We start from the raw sequence: 11,571 nt of genomic DNA, 5'->3' as shown, positions 1-11,571 counted from the left end.
TTAAAAAAGGGTATAGTAATAGGAAAAGTTATGAATAAGAAGACCCATTTCGAAATAGTAAACGTGACACAGCCTGTGTTTATTTTTAAAATATTTCGTTCGGGTTGTTTGCACAAAGTTAAAAAACATAAGAATTTTTTAGAATTACAATCTTTTGATAAGCTATAAACTAATTATGCATATCGACGTGCCCAAAAGACAGGATGCCATCTCGGTAGGACGAAATAAAAAGGTGCCATTTTGGTTGGCGAAACATGGAAGCTTAAGAATCCCATATAAATAGTATTGGGAACACCAACGCCCTCTGAAGTAGGGAACCTTTTTATTTGGTTCTGCCGAGATGGAGCCTTGTCATTTGGACACGTTGATATTAAGAGTCATAACGCGCTACTTTCCAACAGAATTCTGTTTTTGATTTTTAAAATTGTTTAAAGTTGTACATTTTTGTGGGGTTTTATGGAAAATTTCAGTTACTAAAGTAAACGTTGATTTCTAAAAAATATAGTGCTTGAAATTCTGTGAATAAATCATTGATCTTCGTACGTGAAACTTTCTCGAAAGTCAAAAGTCTTATCTTGTGTCAAAAATGAATAACAAAATTTCAAAAATCTATTGTATTCATTGGGGATTCTTATTTATATAAATTGTTATCAAAAAGTAACAAAAAGATTTTATAGACAATGAACAATGTTATTAATAATATGTATAGGTTTTGCAACAATTTTAGAGACAATTATGACACTGGTTGGCCTAAATGATTTTTGATTAACAACGGAAAAGTCTAGAGGATTTCCATATAAAAATATAAATCTAGCAAACAAAAAATTCACGAAGTGAAGTTTTTATTCGAATATCTAAACTTAAAATCATTAAACTCACTTTTCTTAAAAAGACCACTGTTTTTTTTATTGATATTTTAATAGTCGATACATATACGGTACAGAATATCCCAGAAAAGTTTATGGATTAAAAGGTTAAAAATTATGATTTTGCAAAATTTTACAGTTTCAAATTGAATTTTTTAAAGCGTAGCGTTTCAAATTGGAAATAAATGAAAAGGAAATAATTTCACTTTTTAACTATTGGCAATTTTGACCATGGTTAAGTACGTTAATTGAAATCCTCTGAAATATAAAATTCGTGATTAAAACGTTCAACCCTTCATATTTTCAATGTTTAATAATTTTTAATTAAAGCATTATTAATTAGACAACTTTAGATTAGAAGCGTGTTAGATTTGAATCACGAGTATTTTCAAAGTTTGTAATTCAAAACGTTTTAAATTTAATAATTAAAAACTCAAATATTCACAATAAGACGGTCTTAAATTTAAGGGTGAGTAGTATATATTTTAATTGATAAAATCCACGAAAGGCCAATTAAATTCAGGTCATAATGGTTCATTAAGGTAAAAATATTGACATATTTATGTTTTTATTTCCGTTTTAAATAAAAAATATTATTTTAGTTCAATTTTAATAATAACGATTATTTAGAATTCTATGTGTTAGGTTCTTACAAGAATATTTTTGAATGAGCTGTTGACACTAGGTGTGCAAAAATTACGCTGAAATGGATGAATTGTGTAAATAATTTTTTTAAAAATATTTTTAGATAAACACTTGTGGAGGCGACATAGCCTTTTTAGAACTTCCACAACATTATAGGTTTCTCATAGTTTTAATAAACTTGCAACTTTGACACAATCGCGATTTTTGAATAAACTTTTTTTTGTCATTATTTCCATTTTTCAACATTTTTTTAATTATTATGTAGCTCTGTATTGGTTAAGGAAGGATTAAACCTTATGAATGTGTTCATTGTAAAAAAAGATGTTTTTTTAATAGAAAATCTTATGTATTTCAGAACAATAAAGATAACAGACTTTTTATTATATATCTATGTTACGTTTGTGACAGAAAAAAGTTTGAATTTTGAATAATTTTGAGTGCACTCAGTAAACCTACTCTCTAATTTTTTCATGTAGTCCGGTCAGTTTGGGCGTTAATATTTCAAAGAAAAAAAATAGTATAAAAAATTGTATATTATATGCCATTGTGTCTTTATTTTTTCGTCGATTGCATGCTTAATGGTTATTGTGCAAAAATGTGGTGAGGAGCTGTCATCATTTATTTGCCGAAAAGCACCGAAATAACGCACGTCGAGAACATAGGTCAACTTTGAGCAGCTTCTGTATCGCCAAATTTGCCTAGAAAATTTCGATTTTTTTTTATTTATTCTTCAAAGCCTTAACAACTTCTATCTTTTTCAAAAATTAAATATTTTCATAAGTGTGGCTATAAAGTAGTTTCTAAGAAAAAAAATTATCTTCAATACTATTGCATCTACCGCAACGAGCCAAAGCTCTTAATGTTTGCAATAAGATAAGAATTAACACCATATAAATAGATTTCATAAAAACTATGTTTAATAGAAATAATAAATATTTTAAGTGCCGGTGTATTTTAACTAAAATACAATAGCTCCATTCTGTAAGCGATAGTGCCGCCTCTCTTGTTTGCCACTCAGCGGGGTTTTAAAAGCAGGGTCGTATCTACTCTGGGCGCACTCTAAGTGCACATGTTATCAACTATCCGGATAATATGAAACTAAAATTACACATATCAATACGCAAAATACGTGAAAATTGAAAATCAATATTTTTTAAAATAAAAATCAATAATAATTTGTAGGGCTATGCATTTCTTGCAAAGTTTTCTAAATATTTAATACTCAGCATGGTTTAGCTTTGCAGTGCAGCAGCAATTTAACAGGTACTCTTTTTGAAATTTACCTGCTGCTTTTATGAACATTCACAGTTTTTAACGACGAAACTTAGAAATTTGATCATGAACTTTCAAAATTTTTTAATAACCAAATTTTTCTAGCTTTCGTGTAAGGTTTGCGTTTTTGGCGTTTTAGACCATTTTACAACGTTTCAGGTTGACATAGAGTGTAATTTTGTCTGAAATTAGTAGTTAGTACGTGTGTATAGCGAACAATGTTCGAGTTAAAAAAGGTTAATGATTAATCCTTTACTAAGTTTAAAAGAAAAAAAATCCCCTCCACAAAAATATAATTATCAAGAACAATGCAAAGTGATACATATCAGCGCTGATAGGGCAGGGTGCAGATGTATTATGTGCGCGGTATACAGCCCTGAACTGAGGAACCAGAAACTGCATGCTACTGTGCTTCGAAGCCCGCCCGCTTCTTTGAGTGTACCGCTACACTTCAATCAAGCAAGTATCCTCACTTTGTTATTATTAATCGAACGTTTTCATATGGTGTTAATTCTTATCCTTTTGCAAACGTTAATAGCTTTGGCTCGTTGCGGTAGGTGTAATAGTATTGAAGATAATTTTTTTTCTTGAAAACTACTTTATAGCCACGCTTATGAAAATATTTAATTTTTGAAAAAGATAGAAGTAGTTAAGGCTTTGAAGAATAAATAAAAAAAAATCGAAATTTTCTGGGCAAATTTGACGATACAAGAGTTTCTCAAAGTTGACCTATGTTCTCGAAGTGCATTATTTCGGTGCTTTTCGGCAAATAAATGATGACAGTTCCTCACCACATTTTTGCACAATAACCATTAAGCATGAAATCGACGGAAAAATAAAGACACAATGGCATATAATATACAGTTTTTTTATACTATTTTTTTCTTTGAGATATTAACGCCCAAACTGACCGGACTACATGAAAAAATTAGAGAGTAAGAAATATCATAGTAGCACCTGCACCTGCGTCCGCGTTCATAGTACTTCAACAGCATCGATCGCTCCGTTCATCATTTCACTTTAGACCCCAATTTATCATTTTTGACCCCATTATAACCTTTCCTCGCTTCGTGTTTACTTTTGTTACTTGAAATAATTTTTCAGATTTTATTGTTTCTGCCCACCTGCGGGCGATCGTTGACGAGTAGTGTTCGGGAAAATGCCACATCTATTTGAAATGATCTATTTAAAATGGTATAATATGAAATAAAGTAGAATACAATGCGATAAAATGTTTAAAATGGAGATTCGTGATCATTGACTTTAAAAGTAAACAATTCCACTTCTATATCGTTGTTGACAACATTTCAATTTGAAGGGTTTAATAATTCAAAAGTTTATTATTGAACCCAAAAATATATGTTTCTCAATCCAAAGTATCTTGTTTTATTTTAATAAATTGTGTATGACCTGGCTCGGTGACCCATCACGTCCAATTAAATTTGATATGACGGAAAATTTGTTTCGGCTTACAAGTTATTAGTTGTTGTTAGAAAGACTTTAAACAACATTTTTCCAGTTTCTCATTCTTAATATGACCCAATTTGTAAGCTCTGTATAGAAAAACTTATTTTTTTCGTACTTAAATTTAGTAATTCGAACTTAGAGCCCCACATTAACTTTCTAATGCAGCAATTGAAGAATATTATTCATTAAATGTTGCAGCACATGATTTTCCACATAGAATGATCACTTATAGTAATAATTTAAGTGATTCCTTAAAATTCATGTTTTTGTGTAAAATATGAGATAAATTAAAGGTTGATAAGGATTAGATGAACAAAAGCACAGTTACGCAACTGCGAAATGAATAGCCTTTATTTATTTATACAGAATAAATAAAAAATGTCTTTCCAAGAATCTTTATTATGATACTTTGAAAAATTATAACAATAGTTCATTACTTCCTCAATTTTCATGAAAGCTGACTGATGTTAGCTATCTCTGATGATAATACAGATTCCTTTAAATTACTCGCATTTTAAATGTAACACCTGGCTTGATATAGCTTGTATTTCTGACAAAGTACATTTTCTTGCTTTTAAAAAAGACGGTTAGTCCTACAAATTATATTTAATCAACAACAAAAATTTGTTGTCCAGCACTTTAATCTGTTTCGTAGAGCAGACCATGCTTTTTGCTTAGATTAACAAAATAGTCAAACAAACAGTTTTGTTACTTCTTCAGCAACAGAAATATTATGTTAAGACAACCAAACTCTTGTTTGGAAAACCAAATATTTTTCTCAGTTCAATATATTGGATCAGGGCTAACTATGCCTTGCACAGTATGCTCAGGCGCCAGTCCGTAAGGAAGACCTTCAGAAGAACGTATTGCATATTGTATGCAGTTCGTCATGCATATTATAACTTGTTGGCCAGCAGAATTAAGAATTGGAAGCATCACTCCATTTTTGACTACTCCAACGATCATATCATGTCTTTCTATATGTTTTATTCCAAAGGTATGTTCTGATCCTATTGCGAATGGATGAATCTGATTACCATCTTTGTAAGATTGAACATAGATCTGAAGAATAGGCTCCGCAGCTATTTTTTTTATCTTAAATCCTAGCCATGCCTGTGAATCTTCTGTAAAATAAAATAGCAAAAAGTGAAATTAAATACTTGAATTATGGTTAATCTAATAAAATCTAACTGTTAATTTAATCTCAGGTATTTCTACTTTGCTCGCATTTACAATTTTGTGTTACCCATTTACAGACTGAACACTTTGCTTTACCATTTTGATAAATTATCAAATATATTTGCTTCCTGTTAGTGAAATTCAAAATAGCAAAATAAATAAGTTAATAAAAACGCTATAAATTGAGGAGGCTTTTCCATTCTTGTATCGATTTTAAATTATGTTAATCAAAGAATATTTTCTGTAAGCAACACACTTTTAAAATCATATACACGACCATAAATAACTTCCGTCCAGGTGAAAAACTTGTAATCTTTAATAAATAGAGCAGGGGACTCCAAAGAGCGATCCTCGTGTCTACTGTCGATCCCAGGCCAGTAGGTCGGAGATACTCGGCTCTGACCCAGAACTGCCTAAACCCTTTGCAATTTTATTGTTTTATACTCGCAATTCAAATTAACTGGAAATCGATTTGTTTATTAATAATTAAAAATTTTATTTTTAAATTAAGATTTAAGTTTATCAAAAATATATCTTATTTTTATAATTATTATAATTATATAAAAAATTATATCCCAATAAAATAAAGTAATTTAAAATAATAGTCCTGATATTAAAAACGATTCATTTTTAAATCCATAATAACCAATTTTTGAATATTAAGAGTTTATAAAAATTGTTAAATGCACCTAGAAAATTTATAACATTATCAAATCTAAAAGATAAACAAAAAATAAATAAATTACAATTAAAACTCCTCGGAAGAGATACTTGACAGAGGTTATGTATAACTTAAAATCTTTAAAATTAAGAAATCTGAAGTACTATTAATTTGAATGAGTAAACATTTGTACTAATTTCCAGCAGTGACTGAATTCCTAACTACAGGCCTCGGACTTACCATAATATTAAACTATTTTAAACTTTTTTGAAACAATGACACTATTTTTCTACTATTTCGAAAAAAATTACACGAAATACACTATTTTCAAATTAAAACTACAATTTTCATCTAATCAAATTAATTTTCAACAAAACGCATAAATTTTTATCCAAATAGTTGAACTTTCAACTAAGATAAATTTCTATTAAAAAGGGCGAATTTTTAACAAATTACATTTTCTACTAAATAATTTGAACAATTGATGTGATTTTAGTAGAAATTTTCCTTGATTATTTTTTAATGCCATTTTTTGATTAAATTTTCTGTAAATAAATAGGTTCATTTTGAAATTTAAAAAATTAAAATTTTTACCACAAAATAAAGAAGCTAAATTTGCATTGGGGACAATTAAATTTCAATTTAAAAAAAAACAAATTTGTGTAAATCATTTTAATTTTGTATGAAATATGTAGTAGAATTTTTATCCAATTGTTGACGTTTTAAGCCAAAACGAAAAATTTTCTATATAACAGTTGAATTTTCGAGAAAATAGACAAATTTAGTTCATTATATTAGTTCCTCGTTGAATTTTCAATTTGCAAAGATAAATATTCGACGTAAAGTGTGATAGTTGACATTTCAACAATAAAATATTGTAATTGAAAATAAAAAAAACAGTTGGATTAAAAAAAACAAAGATCAAGTTTCAGGAAAATACTTGATTTTAGTTAAAAAATTGATTTTCTAACAATTTAAAATTGTATAATTTCAGCAGCTTTGACTTTAAAACATTCAATATAATTCACAGTTAACAATTTTGAAACTTAAATCACTTTGAACTGAAAATTATTTTTATTTGAAAGTTAAGATTTTCGAGTAATTTAGTTTTGGACGCAATAATATTAGCTTTGAATTTTTAATGATACAATTTTCATAATTCTAATTCACAAATATTTTAATTTTTAACATTTTGATTTTTTTTTTTTATATTTTCGAAATTTTAATCTGAAATAATTATATTTAGAAATTCTTCAATTAAAAAACGAAATTTTTAATTTGGATAGCTTTTCATTTATTTGAAATTATTTATTGTTTAAAAAGAAATTGATAAGTTTACAACTGGAATTTTTAAAACTTGAATCGCCTCTAATTGGAAATTAATTTTATTTGAAAGTTAAATATTTAAATAATTCCGTTTTGAACGTTTTAATTAGCTTTGAATTTTTAATGATAAAATTTAATACAAGATTTGCATTATTAATGTTGCAGAAATTCATTTGTAAACAACTATTCGCAATTAGTTAGCTTAAAATTTTTAATACTTTAAAGCGAATCACTTTTGTTACAAGTTCCGTTAAGTTATACCAGAAAAAAGGTCCTCCAGGTTCAACTTTCAGAACCGAGCCCTTCCAAATGAGATTTTTGTTGTGTGGAGTCATAAATTTTACTCAGTTTACCGTCGAAAAAAAATTGGTAGATCTTAAAAAAGGTCCAGCGATCCTGGGTCACTTTTCATTTTTTCTATACATTATTCTATACGAAACCAATAAAATAAATATATTTGTTTTTCTCACTATATCTAAACTATACATAACTTTTTTACATGTAACTGCAATACAATGTATTAATATTACAGGGTAATATAATATATTTGTCTCGAATCGAGAAATGTTTTTTGTTCTGGCATCAGTTTTGAATTATCTTCATACAAAATTTTAATATAAAGAACTGATTTTTGAATTGTCATCAATTAATTATAATATAATTAATAACTATTTTCATTATGAAAAATATGGCAGCAGCGTGTTTTTGCTAAACATTTCCAGTTGACTTCGCAAAAAAAGTAAGCCTATTTTTCACAAAATGGTGAAAAGTGCAATTGCTTACAAAAATTTCTTATTTAATTAACAGCCTTTGTCCCTATGAAAAATATGATGGCAGCGAGATTCTGAAAAAACATATCTAGCTCACTCCGAAAAAAATAATATAGTTCTATTCATGAAAAAATGGTAAAAATGTGAATATTTTTATAAAAATAATTAATTTATCAACCAGCCTTTTCAATTATGAAAAACATGACTAAAACGATTTTTGGGCAAAATTTTTAGGTTTATTCCACAATACATACAAAGCCTATTAAAAATGTTTTAAGCGCGCAATTGCTTTTAAAAATTGTTTAAATAATTGGCAGAAAGGAACTTTTCTTGACTTGTTGTAAGGGCCCATTCTTTTCTCTTATATTTCTCACAAAATCTATGGTTTTAAAATTATAACACACAAAAGAATAACTTTTGTTTAATAGTTTCTTTTTAACATTATAAGAAAATTCTTACTTTCACCTATTAGACATTATATTTAGTTAGATATTACATTGAAAAGTTAGTAAAAAATTGTAAGCTTTATTGTTAAATAGCAGATTTTTTTCAGCCAGGTTTATTTAAAATGAAAAATAAAAAAATTATAAAACTCTTCTTAGTCAAAATCGGCATTGAAGTTTGGAATTTTTTTGTCTTGTAAAACACGAGTTTTGGAACCAAGAAAACTTCATTTAATGAATTAAGATTTCCCGAAAAATTGTACTGAAGCATCATTAACTCAGCTTGTCATACAAGTTGTAGGCAACTCGAATAAATATTGTAACGCTGTTTGCCTAAAGTACTAACAAATTTAATTTTGGGCATAAGAGGAAAAAAAATTTCTAGAAATAATTAATGAATTCAAATTTTTCTAAATAATAGCGCTTGAGCTTCAAGTAGTTAGTTTATCCTGACAATTTTTTAACGCATCTTTTGATTATTTATTTTTTTTAATTCTGCTGTCTCCACTTTCTAAGGAGTGGACGATGCGTATAGATAAAAGTTATTCTTAAGCAATTTTGTTATCAATTTCGAAAGGTTTTATGCAAATCGATGAAGAATTGATTATTATAACCATAAATGTGGCTGCACTACTAGAAAATATATGCTCGTTTTTTTTTTAATTGGCTGCGATTCTCTGCCGCTAATATTGATATAATTATTGATAATTTTAATAATTACTAAAAGAAAATCAAATACTAAAATTAATAATGCGAGCACTTGATATTATAGATTTAAGATATTATTATAGTTACCAATAGAATCAAGGAAGACCGATAATCTTAATAAAAGAGAAACAGTAAGAATCTTCATATTCTTAAAATATAAGAAACTGCCACGTGTAATATTCCGCGTATGATGGAACTCGTAAATACTTTGCGAAATGTTTTCGTATATTTACACTAATCGCTATCTTATTCTCGATTCAAAATGATTTTATTTTATTATAGGTGGGAGGGATGAAGTTTTCTTCAAGCCAAACAAATCTTGTTCAAATGTAGAGAAACAAAATATAATATAATTGGTTCATATTTATTATTATGAATATTAAAAGCAAATTAATTATTTTTTAGTTTTGGCCCTGATTAAAATAGCGAACATAACTGAAGTTCAAAATGAATTTGTAAGAAAATGACCTAAAACAAAATTGAATCCCTTTTTTGGGTTTATCCAATATCACTGAATTATTGAAACTATAAGCTTATGTTTATGCAAATTTTTCACGTCAAAACATTTTTAAATCTAGATTTTAGTGAAGGTTAGCAAGTTTTCTGCTTTTTTAGCCAAAGAAAGTTACCATATATTTAAATTCGTGAAGCAATGATATAAACCTGAAAAATATTTCAGGTTTATATCGACAACTTGCATTGCCATATAATTACACCGCCTGGCTCGTTTCCAATTGGAATATACATCCTTATATACAGTGTGATTTTTTTAACTTGAAACTTTCAAATATCTCGAAAAATAGGCACTCTGTGAAAAAATGTTATGCATCAAAATTTAATCACTCTGAGGAGTACATACACTGATGTTAAGATCGGTTCCCCCAAACCGCCCCCTGGGGATGAGTGTGCGGGCAAGTACGAAATCTTAAATGGGAACACCTATTTTTTATTGCATGTTCGGATTCTTTGGATAAAAATGTGTTTGATTGGTTTAAAACATTTTTCTCGTTCCGCGATAGATGGCGCTATGATCGACGAAATTCAAGTTTTCTTTATTTTACTGTTACTGAGAATGCACGCTTACGATTCTGCAATACATTAACAATAAAAAATACACAATTTTCATTGTGACATGACTGACCACGGAAAAAAATAATTTTTTAAATCGCTACAGAATCGTTGAACGAGTGAAATGAAAACTCGTACATAAAAAAATACATCGCGACGAACATAGGTAGAACCTTCTTCTTTTTGAGGTCGGTTAAAAATAAGGGAAATAGAGCTTCGGATCTCTTTGGTAATTATTATTTTAAAAAACATGCCAAAACGTATGTCCGTTCTTGAGAAGTAATTATTGAGTAATACGTTTACATTACGAAAGTGTTTACATTTTTCTTTCCTTAAATACAGTAAAGTTTACTACCGATGGAAGTTTTCAACCCTGGAAAAAGACCCGTAGAACAACAGTCACTGGAGAAAATAATGAAATTGCTGTATTAGCTGCAGTGGCCAATAACCCTGACATTAGTGCATGAGAAATTGCTCGTGATTCCGGAATGTCTCAGAGCAGTGTTTGGAAAATTTTGAAACGTAATCAATTTCATCCGTATCATGCCTCTTTACATCAACAACTTCATGGCGTTGATTTCCAAAATCGAGTAGCTTTTTGTCAGTGGGCATGTGAACAAATACAACAAAATCCCAACTTTTTTCGTTATGTATTATTCTCTGACTCATAACACTCATAAGACTCTAGAGTTTATAACAATTTTCGTTGCACTTTGTCATAGTTAATCAGTTTACGATAGCGAGATGACAACAAAATTGTAGATATAATGCTGAAAAGCAGTTTTTACTTCACAAATTTGTACCAATTTTTTTATTCTGTTAGGGGATAAAAATATCAATTTTTCACTAAAAATATCAATAAATGATAATTTTGGACTATTTCCTTTGCCTTTAAAATTTTATGTAATTCTAATCATTGTCGTAATACATCGGAAACCCAGAAAAATGGTCTTCTGGAAATATAATGCTAAAAAAAGCATGCTGAATGAAAATCTTCAACTACAACAAAAGAAATATTATTTTAAATCGCCTATAGAATGTAAAACTCAGTTCAAAAATTAAAATATAGAAAGTAAATGGCCATTTCTATTCGATTTTTAACCACACGTGTAGCGCCACCTATTATATCAAACCGTGGTTAATAAATCAATTACTCTATCTACACA

Source organism: Belonocnema kinseyi, chromosome 2, assembly GCF_010883055.1.
Source record: "Belonocnema kinseyi isolate 2016_QV_RU_SX_M_011 chromosome 2, B_treatae_v1, whole genome shotgun sequence".
Classification (NCBI taxonomy): Eukaryota; Metazoa; Arthropoda; class Insecta; order Hymenoptera; family Cynipidae; genus Belonocnema; species Belonocnema kinseyi.
This window is presented reverse-complemented; position numbering follows the sequence as displayed.